Raw genomic sequence first — 11,202 nt, forward strand, 5'->3', positions numbered from 1 at the left:
TGCTTTATGAAATGCCATAGGGTCAGGCAGATAACTTTGTGTGTGCTAGATTAAGCAGGACTGTGTTGTTTTTCTCTTTTCCAGTTCATGGAATTAATTCATTTAATTCACAGGTTACAGCACCAGATAAATGGGCAGAATACAATTACAGGAGACTGAGCTTTCTTTCTTCTTTCGACTGATATTTGTTACATGAATGTACTCCTCCCATCTTTCCAGTTCTTAGGAATTGTGTCTCTCCTGAAGGACTGATGGGAGGAGGAATATGTCTTCTAAAACCAAATTGTAATACTTTATTAAGATTGCAATTATAATTAAAAATAAGCTATAGTATACATAAGTTTATTTCAGATGGTCAGGACTTCCAATTGAAGCAGAATTTCAAAAGAATCCTGCTCCATCTTCTTCTGTTGTTCCCCATTCGCTTGCAAATCATTCTTTGACCACCAGCTAAACTACTTTTAAACGTGGTGGCCCAAATGCCTTTGTTTTTATTTTTCCTGTTTTTCTTTTCTACCCAGGTCTTACCCTCACACCCTAACCAGAATCAAAACAGAATTTAAACTATATAGGATATATAAAATGGAAAATAACCACAGTTTGGACGGTAATTTAATTCTGGATCCATTACGTATAACAGAGATCATTTTTGTGGTTAGAAAAGGGATTTTACTCCATCAAACGTCCTGGCATCTCAACATCATTCGATGTCCCAGATTTTCACTCAGGGAGTTTGACTTCCAAGGAAATGGCAAAGTAGAGAAACAGTGAATGAGAGGAAGTTGTAAAGTTAAAGGTAAAAAAAGTACAACCTGTCCAAAAGGACAGGTGCTTGATTGTCTTCCCTGTGATATGACTCCAAAGGCCAGAATAAAATTAAATATACTATTTGTAACATTCATTACCTGTCTCTATTTCTGCCATTGTTACATTTATCCAGAAGACATCATGAGAATTTCACCTGTTTCCCTTTGTAAGGAACTCAGCTTGCTATCTTTAATTTTAATAGTTTCGGTATTGGTTATGATTGTCTCTAATTTGCGACTCTACTTTGGAGATTCCCAAAGCAAGAAAATCCAAAAGGTACACTAAAAAAAATCCTGCAAATTCAGCCTCAGTTGCTATCCTCTAGTGTTTTCCCCATCCTGGTGGCTGGTGCTGGCACAATAGGGTGCCAGAAAGTCATCAGTTTGGTAGCTGGTGTTTTGTTTTGTTTTGCCTCTCTAACACTGACTCAGTAAATATTTGCTGGGCCATTTGCACCATCTGCCATGCAAATGCTAGTCTGAGGAACAATGGCAGACCTTTAAAGCTCCATTTAAAATGGAATTGCCAAGGTAGTGGGAAGCTACTTTGACAGCAAAGAAGGTCAGCAAGAAATAGGGAAAAAGAGAGATACGGCCCCTTCAGTATTTTGGGGATATCAGATTTCCATCACTCCTGGCTGAAAGTGGAGGACGCACATCTGACAGCTCCTCTCTATCCAGCACATTATGAATATGGAAAACCAAAGTCCTATATGGACATGCCTTGTCACTAGAAGAGGACAAACAGGTTCATCTCAATTAGAAAAGAAACTGAGCCTTCACCCAATATGCACAAATAACCATACTCATTCATGGGGATTAAGAACATTTTGGTTTATGTCTTGTGTTCGCTTGTGCCCCCAAGTTGCTCTCTGAGTCAGAAGAAGGGAGGAGACAAAAACATGTTCAAGTATAGGCAAATATAGTCTGGCCAGAAAGATATAAGATACACATGTAATGTAATGTCTATGTTGTTATTTCAAGCTGAAGAGGAGAACCTGTGATATGCTTATGGTAAATATCTAAGTTTCAGTATACCAATTTTTGAGTCAATTGCATGACTCAAACCCACACTTAATAGATGACAAACTCATGTTTTTTGATATTTTTCCTCTTAAATGGAACCAAACTTCTGAGCTAGTTTCATACTTACTGGATCAATTCAGATGAGTTTCCCTCAAAAAGGAGGAAAATATGTCCTCCCTCTGTTTCACTTGTGGCAAAGGGCAAAGACCATGATAGTAATTTAAAGATGGTTTATATCTTACATCACATCAAGTCATCTTACAGTAATACACAAGGTTCTTTGTAGCACAAAAGAAAACAATAAAAGGAGGTTTTCTGGGCATCAGCCACTCACTGATATTGTTGCTGCAACTATACAAAACCATGTGTTCCCCTGATGCTTGACCTTCAATCACTGTAACAACAATGAGTGGTTATGAAAGCACTGAATTTCACTTTTTTTCCACTGTAGCATTCTCCACTGACATTTGTGATAGGAATGAATATTGTCAGAAAAAATGAGTCAAGATGCTTGGACAGATCCTCATAGATGTTGATATGGGCAGGAAATCACATAAACCAACAATGTCATGACCACTGTCCATTAATGAAAGAATTATTGTTTCAAAAGAAAAAAAGCCCGAAGTTTTTCTCTGGGCAAAATGATGGACTTGAGCTACATCCTGTTACTCTATTGGATGGGATAATTATCAGTATTATTTTTATTAATGGCCTTTTGCTTATACATTTCCAGAAGGATACCTGTGGGCTACAAAAGGCAGAGTAAAAACCATTAATCTCGGTTTAAGTCACTGGTGATAGTTCACAGACAAAGGAAAAATGATCATCTGCATCTTTTGGTACTTAATTTGAATAGTGAAGTAAAAAATAGTCCTTCTATTGGAAGAAAGTGTAGACAAAGTGCAGTCTGGAAAGGCAGGTTTGGAAGCTGTTTACTTTTCTGGTGTAAAGAACAGAATTGTTTGATAGGAGGATGCATTTTCACATGCATGTTCTATGGGCTTAATATTTCTTCCTTTGCATGTGCGGGAAAATGAAACAGAATTTAATTTTTTTCTTTCCCATTAATTTTCTCAGTGAATTTGCCAGTAAACTCTTTCAAACCTGAAAACAAACAAACAAAAAAGTTATCAAAAGACAAATCAGGGTAGCATTTCTTGCTTCCAGACTTTTGCTACTAAGTAGGTTATCCAGGCTGAAGTTCATGTTGCAATGGGGATTATTATATGCCCTATCAATGATGATTGTGGCAGTGGATTTGGAAAAGGACAGGAATGACAGTGAATCTGAAACTGTCATCTTTCTATTGTTTGTGGAGAAAAAAAGTAATTTTTAACTCAGTCCCATGTGTCATTCACATGTATTCAGCCTTTTTTTACAGCACCCCTCCATCAGCCATCTTTACCCAACCTGAGGACTGTGAAGCCCACCTCTAGCATGGGAAGCATACATTAAAAATAATGAGCACTTGTTTCACAGTATACCAGACCAAATCTTTCACTGATGTGTATGCGCAAACTTACCTGCTCAGGTTGCATTTTGTTTCTGTTGTGTAATTCTCATGATAGGAATACCAGCTTAAGCCATTAGTTGATTAACATAGATGAAGCAGAAGAGAGTCAGTGTCCAGTTCTTTCACTTCTATTTCATTATGATGCTCTTACCTTCTTGGTTAAACGGCTGTTCACTAGATTCATTTCTTTTCATCTTGCTCTGAGAGGCAGAGAGGCATCTTCCTTTCCTCTCAGGCTGTTTGACAGACATTTTCAGACAGGAGATAGCAGCTGCCACAAACTCACGTTCTTGTTTTCCTTGTTTGCCCCAAGTGTGATGAAACTATATAAAAGGAGCTTATTCCCAGGGATCACTGACACCAAGACTTGGAGCACTGTTCTCCCATGTGCCAAAAGACTGCCCCAGATTAGCCACACGGTTTTCAGAGACAAAATTTCACATGCTTTTTTGAAAAGGATTTAAAGTTTTGGAAAGATGAAACATATTTCAAAATGTACGTGTCTGACATTCCAATCTAGGAAGATGACTTTTGTAAAGGGCGTATTGTTATGTTAGGATTTGCAGTGTCATTGCTACAGGGACACCATAAAATGCATGCAGCACTATAATGGCCCTGCATAGCTTAGCAGCTCACATATATTCTACTTCTCAGAGCAATTGTCTGATGCCTAGGGGAAGGGTAAAATTCCCATATTAAGCAATAAATATAATGTGTAATTTTATTTAGATGCAAACTAACATCTTATTTTATAATTCTTTAAAGGAGATGGCCTGAAGGTAGGGTAATTATAAGGTAATTACAAAGAATGGCTGGACATCAGGATAGACATTATGAAATGCTAAGGTATCTGTAAACACACAAGTCTGCTGGTTTCTTGTGTTTTCAAGCACGTGTTTTTCTCCTTTCTCACTTGATCTGGAGATCCAAGTTTGGCACGTGCTGAACAAGACATGCTACCAGGTGCAGAAGGACACAAGGTGCCAATGCATCAGAGCATTTAACCTTGTCAAAGTGAGTGCTATGGCAGAAAAGATGGCACTTGGAAAATCAGATAGGGTGTTTGGCATGCACTGTGTGTCTGTGCTGCTTTTGAACTCTTGCTGTGCCTTTCAAACAGATGGACCTCAGCATAGCTTCATTTAGGCCAGACGCTAACGTTTAAATTCTCCAGGTAGATTCTCATTCTCTGCACTCTTCATCTTGTGGCTTGAGAAAAGTCATTTGCACGATGCCTTATTAACATAGGAGCAGCTGAAGATGCAGCACAGATCCCCTATCCTGAGGCTAAATTATATCAATCAGCATCATGGAGTTTCTAAAGATGTGTTCACTTACCTTCTCCATATGGTTGAGGTGACACAGTAATCCTTGGCCAAGAGTGTAGACCTTTGCCTCCTTGCCAGTGTTAGACTTTTCAGCAATTAGTACTGTTAACTTTTAAGGCAGAAAGAAGGAACTGCAGGACTTCTGGCTCTGTCTCTGGCAGGGAAACTTTGAGACCTGTGTTGATGTGTATCCAGACTGGACTTTCTAGACAACATGCTAACACAAAGGAAGCAGTAATTGGTGCAAAGGCTTTGAGACATAAACTGACTGATTTAGGCCATACAACAATATTTTTCAGACTAATTTGTTTTCTGATACAATTAAGGAGCAAGATAAGGATCCATGAATTGCATCTAGCTGAATGTTATTTAGAAAAATATTTCTTGAGAAATAATTCTTTTTAAAATGTAATTTTAAGTGTGATTTTAAATTTTAAAATGTTCTCAGCAATATTCTTTCATTTCTGAGAATTTGGGGGGGAAAAGTAAAACCATTTTTGACATTTTTCCTTTTCTTCAGTGTCATTGCCTATGAATTAAAGTATATTTATGACTGAATCTACTCAATGAACTGTAAACTCAGAGGCTTACTGTCTGGAAATGCATGCCCTTACTAGGAGGACGTGTTTCTGAAGCAGTGGAATTGGATTCTCATGCAAGTGCAATTACTCACACCCCAGTGCTGGTGAAACTCTGGGCTTCTGTCCTTTATGTATAGCAACCTGTGTATCATTTACCAATTGATGGAATTCATTAGAATAGAATAATGATGACATTTGTATTGGTCAGCTGTCTAGCAGAAAATATTTTAGTTTCATACTAAGCATGATCAAACCAAACAGGAATTGATTATGAAATCAAGTCAATATTTTTCTGGCAAAAGTATTCAGTGATAAAAAAAAGTGGCCACTTTTCAGAAAAACTTACTGTAATGTATTATTAATGCAAGGATGATCAGATAAAAACTAGAAGTTGGCAAGCTGTCAAAAACTTGGAGTGAATCAAAAATTTATAAAACACTATTGAATTAAAACAATCCTATTATAGATCCCAGCAATCATTTTTGCTGAAGCATACTCGTCAGATTATTTTAATGTTGAGACATTAGGATACAAGGATTTAAATCTTTGAAGCCTCTCTCTCACTCACTCTCTTTTCTTTTGGAATAGCATAAAATTAAAAATGAAATTTACACAGTAAATTATTTAGATCCAGTTCTCACATACGGGTTGAAGAACAATAGAGTTTAAAATAATGGCAGTATTTTTCCTTTATGGATTGTATTTTGCTGACTTACATGAAAAATTACTGCTATTACATTCAGGCAGAATGAATTGCTTTATGAAATCTGTAAACTTAATTTGTGCATGCATTCAACCACTAGCTGCAGACATGATGCTTTCAGAAAAAAATAACCCTGGTGAAACGCTTCTCCATCTATGGATTTTCTCTGCTTGTGAGTGTTTTAAATTTTTATTACCTATGTCATTCTTATATATGAGATCCATTCTTCCTGAATACTGGGCACTGACATTAGGTAGATACATTCTGAAATGGGCACCTATAACTGCCCATATCTCTGAGTGTCTGTCCCTTTTTGTGTGAAGCATTCTAAAGTGCCTATCACTCTTGTATTTAAGCTTCATAGTTCTCGCAGATAGCTTAAAGCAAGGGATGACTTGAAATATAGTTCTTCTGATAGATTTCATCTTTTCTGTCTCACTTTTTGTTCCCCAAAATAAGACCTGCCCTAAAGGTTCGCTGCTTTAAAGCAATGCAATCCTGAAATAAGGATAAAACTTTGCTACCCTTCTTTTCATAGGTGTCCAAGGGCGGAGCATGAGCTTACTGCATACTGCAGTTCCTACCTACAACAGGGATAAACACTCAAAAAGGGGAGGGTATTACCTGTTCCTTCCTCTGCTTTCTTTTTGTCAGATAGCCAGCCCTTTCTATATATGTTGCTGTGATAATTAGTTTTTCTAAATGCTTTTTAATGATTTTTTTTTTCAGTGTGTGGATAACAAAGTTAGAAGGGGGCCAGGAGGTCTTTCCTGGTAAGTATCAATTCCCCTGTGGCAAAGGCACATCCTCATGGCTGGTGGGACACAAGCAAAGTTAGTCTGCAGGATGTAATGTTTGTTCCTGCACAAATCCCAGGCAGACACTTTGGCACAACATTGAGATGGAGACAACGTCCCAGCTTCCTGGTGGACCATGAGCCCAATCCGCTCTCCAGGGTGATGCAGACCCATCAGGCTCCAGCTGCACATAGCCCCTTGCACACATCCACTGCCCACAGTACATACATGTCCCATCTAACATTCTGGTTTTAGCAGCCTCTTTGTAGGAACTGGAATATCTGACGAGCAGAATTTTAGAGCTTTTACTTACTACCTCACCTAAAGTTTGAATGCCAGAGAAGCTTTCATATGTTCGCAGAAAAAAAAAATTAAGGAATCTGTAGTCAGTACCATAGGTCATGAATTTTTATTTTTAACATGACATTTCTTTCTCTTCACTGCAGATGTTTTGAGAAACAGGAAATAAATGAAGTTAATGGGTTCTTCTAAACTAACAGTCTGTTGTCAGGTTTATCATGTTACAATAGTAGCAGCATTTGCCTTAAGTGATTTTTAATGGATAGCAGTATACATCAAGTTATGATCTTACTAGATGTGAAAACTAGCTAGGGTTAAGTTTCATCAATATTTGAATCGAAAAATTAAATAAAATCTGGGAACTGAGGGAAAATGGAAGACATTAGGTTATGAGAGGGAAAAAAAACAAGAACAAATACTTATTGCAGTTAATTAAAATTAATTGCCTGTACTGTTTAGAAAAAAATAATATGATTGCAGCTGTTTATGCAAAATACAGATGAAGATTACATTGTAATTAAGAGGAACAGAAAGTTGATAAACACAGTCACAATTAATTTATTTACATATTTATATATATATATATATACACATGCATGCATATAAATACATATATATATGATCAGCTTCATATTCTCCAGCCTGACATTTGCCAGGTGAAGATGTCACACTGCAGTTCTAAATAGATCTATCAGGAAGGGCCACGTCCTGCCAATTTGACACCAGATAGGACCTAGTACTTAACTAGTACTTTAAGACCAGTAATATACAATTATATTATATCCAAAGGCCTTGTTCAATCCAATTATTGATTACTTGTTTCCAACAAGCTTGAAAAAGAAACAATTCCTGGCTTTTTTTTTAAGGGATTGCAGGGGCTGGTAAGAGAACATGGAAACAAATAAGACTTAGCATCTGTTAGTTACATGACTTAAGATTGTGTCTGCTTTTAGCTAGGATAAAGAGAAAAAGAATAAGGGCAGCCACAAGGAAGAGACATCAATACAATGGGCAACATTCAGTTTGAGATTAAGAAGTTGAAAATTGGGTGGCTACATGTAAATCTCTATCTATTCTGTGTATCCAAGCTCCTACTGTGTTCATTGGAGATTTAGTTGAAACAGAAGAGTCTAAAGAGCAATTAAACTGACTTTAGAGAACATACTTAGTGGCTGTTCAGCCAAAGACAGTGTTATATGAGGGAGAAGGAACCTCCTTGTACACTGTCAGGGACTTATTCTTGCAGTCTACCACTGACTGTCTGAGTATGGTAGTCACTCTCCTAGTTAAATGTATTGCTTTATACAGGCTTTGCTTTCACTGTATAAGATGAAAGAGATCTAACTTGACCATGTGCATCTTCCACAATCCACAGCATAGATTTGAATTTCTGCTGAATTTCTGTTTCAGGTGTAGCTGTTCATTTTTATTTATCTGATATTTTTGTAGTCTCATGCAGACTGATCATTTGAATGAAGTTCCAAACTTTATAGTAATGGGGCTTTTAAAAGGCACTCTTTGCTTTCAGCAAGAGCTCAATGTCCATGCAGACCAAGCGAGCAGGAAATTCACTGGAGTAATTATAAGAGCCTTTCTGAAAATGATGTTGCATCAGTTAGCTAACAAAGCATCAGAATAACATAAGACTAGAAATGTTGTTATCAGTGTTTCTCTGTAATTATCGCATTAGGACATAGTGCAGTCCTTCAGCAATCTGGGACTGAATAGTTTGAGTTGCATTGCATGGGTCAAGTATCACTTGATGGTCAGGTCTGAGTCATCTCTCTTCTGCACAGTGAATGGCAGTGAAGTCATGGTGGGATTGCAGTTGATGTTTTTCTCAGATGCTGTTAAAGCATCATAAATCAGACTTTTTATCTGAGACAAAAAGTAGTTGCACACATAGGTATGTCTTCCAGTATCTGAACTTAATCTTGGTTCTCTCAATTTTTACTTGAATTGCAAGTATGTGAATTGTTCCACTGCTACAGGTTCCTCACTAGTATGCCACCAACTATGTCATTACTTTTGAATTGCCTGGAACTATGTTGGCATTCCTTGGACCATCATGCTGGATTTGCTGCCTCCTCCTCCCTGCTTTCCTCTTTTCCTGTTTAGCTTCATCTGAACCCGTAAGGCTGCTGCTTCCATGAGGGCTTTTTGGTAAACGTAAAGTTAGGTTTGTCTGCAACAGTATCTGTTTAGCTACTTGTAGGAAACGTCCAGACCATTAATCTATCAGCAATAAGAACTGTATTTAAAACCTCCGTATTTTATAAATTTTCCAAAAATTCCTCCAACATGCATGGTGACCCATTATCTCAAATGAGCTCATTGCAAATGCCATGCTTGGTGACTATTACCTCGGTGTGATTCACTAGAGTGCTGGCTAATGTGTTGCTTACTTCAGTTAGTTTCAAAAAAACAACTGTAATAATCAATTATCAGCAGGCGGTGGTTTCCTCCGTGTTCAAATGCATCAACTGCCAATTGCTGCCAGGCTCTGCTGGGTGCATCACAAATTGTCATAGCCTCCCGGTGGTTCTGTCTCTGGTACTTTGCACAACGACAATGATTTCTGACCATTTTTACTGTCTGTGCATTTGTGTTGGCCCAATAAAGCCTGTTTGTTGCCCAGTCTTTTGCATAACTCCATCTAAGGTGTCCTCATGAATCTTTTTCAGACTCTCTTGGTGCATTTTAATTGGAGTCTCTGTTTTCCCTTCTTTCTGCACTTGTTCATTCTCTTAGTCACCTCTGGGTTTTTTCCATTCCAAAAGTCTCTGGTAGTCAAGGGAACTAGTTTCTATGCAGCCCAGTCTGAGCTTATTATTCTTTTAAAGGACTCTTTGCACTGTCACTCTCAGTTTCCCTCTGTTTCTCACCTCAGTTGTTTTGCAGATCTGGTAACTGGTACGGTAGTGTTTATATATCCTCTTCTAAATGCTTCTCTATGGCTTTATGTTTTGTTTTGTTCTGTATCTTGTCCTCCAGAAATGCTCAGAGTTGTCTATTTCAGATTGAAGTTGCAGCTTTACAATGCAAAGGTTGAGCACAGAAATTATTGTGGCACTAAAGGCAGAAATTATTGTGGCACCAAAGGCAGAAGTTTGTCAAGAGTATTCTTGTAACAACATCAAATAATATAAAAACAGCCAGACTGGGCTGAGCAAAGGTCCATCCATCCATCCTGATATTATGTGCCTGATAGCAGCCAACAGCAGATGTCAAGGGAAGAGTATTAAAAGCCATCGGGCATCTAATGATAATTCTCTGAAATACGAAATGTTCTTCCAGCTTCCAACAAGTTGCAGGTCAGTGGTTTTCTAAACCAATGTGTTGTCTTTGTGTTTAATTACTCTCAGTGGATTTTTCTTCCTTTAATTTGACTAGTTGCATTTTGAATCTATGCAAACTTCCAGCATCCTCAACCTTCTGCAGAAGAAATTCTGCAGCTGAGGTATAAGATGTGTCAAGAACAATGTCCTTTCATTTAATGTGAACTTAACCCCTCCGACAGCCCCTTAATGCCTTATGCCTTTACTGAGAGATGCCAAATAGTTGTTCCTTGTATGGTCTGTCCCTGCACTTCAAAATTTCACAGCCCTCCCTGTTATGCCTCTGTTATTGCTTTTTAAAGCATAACATTATATTATGATTTATCCTCTATTCTTTTCCTGATAATTTTGGCTCCTGATAATGTTGGCTCTTTTTATTGTATATCATACCAATATTTTCAAGGAAATCTCCATTTATTCATTAGAATCCTGAAATCTTGTTCCTGAATGGAAATCATCAGACAAAATTGCAGCATTATATAGCTGAAGTTTTTAGCTCTTTTCCTTACTACATTTCTCTGCATTGTGTGTTATTCTCCAATCATTCATTCAGCTTCATGAGATCCTGCTGAAGTTTTCTACTATTAACCTTCATCTTTCTTAACCTGAATAACCCCTCTTTTCTTGGTAAAATTTGCTTCCCATCCTCTGTTCCACAGCATTTAAAAATATGTTAAACAGCATGGATCCCAGCACAGAACCCTGTGGGACTCAATTGATGACCTCCCTCTGCTGTGAAAATTGGCCATTTGCTGTTACCTTTTCTTCTAATTGTTTAATCAATTATTTATTTATGCAATGACCTTCCTT

Source organism: Nothoprocta perdicaria, unplaced genomic scaffold (genome assembly GCF_003342845.1).
Source record: "Nothoprocta perdicaria isolate Ctin4 unplaced genomic scaffold, notPer1 scaffold_116, whole genome shotgun sequence".
In the NCBI taxonomy this organism is placed as follows: Eukaryota; Metazoa; Chordata; class Aves; order Tinamiformes; family Tinamidae; genus Nothoprocta; species Nothoprocta perdicaria.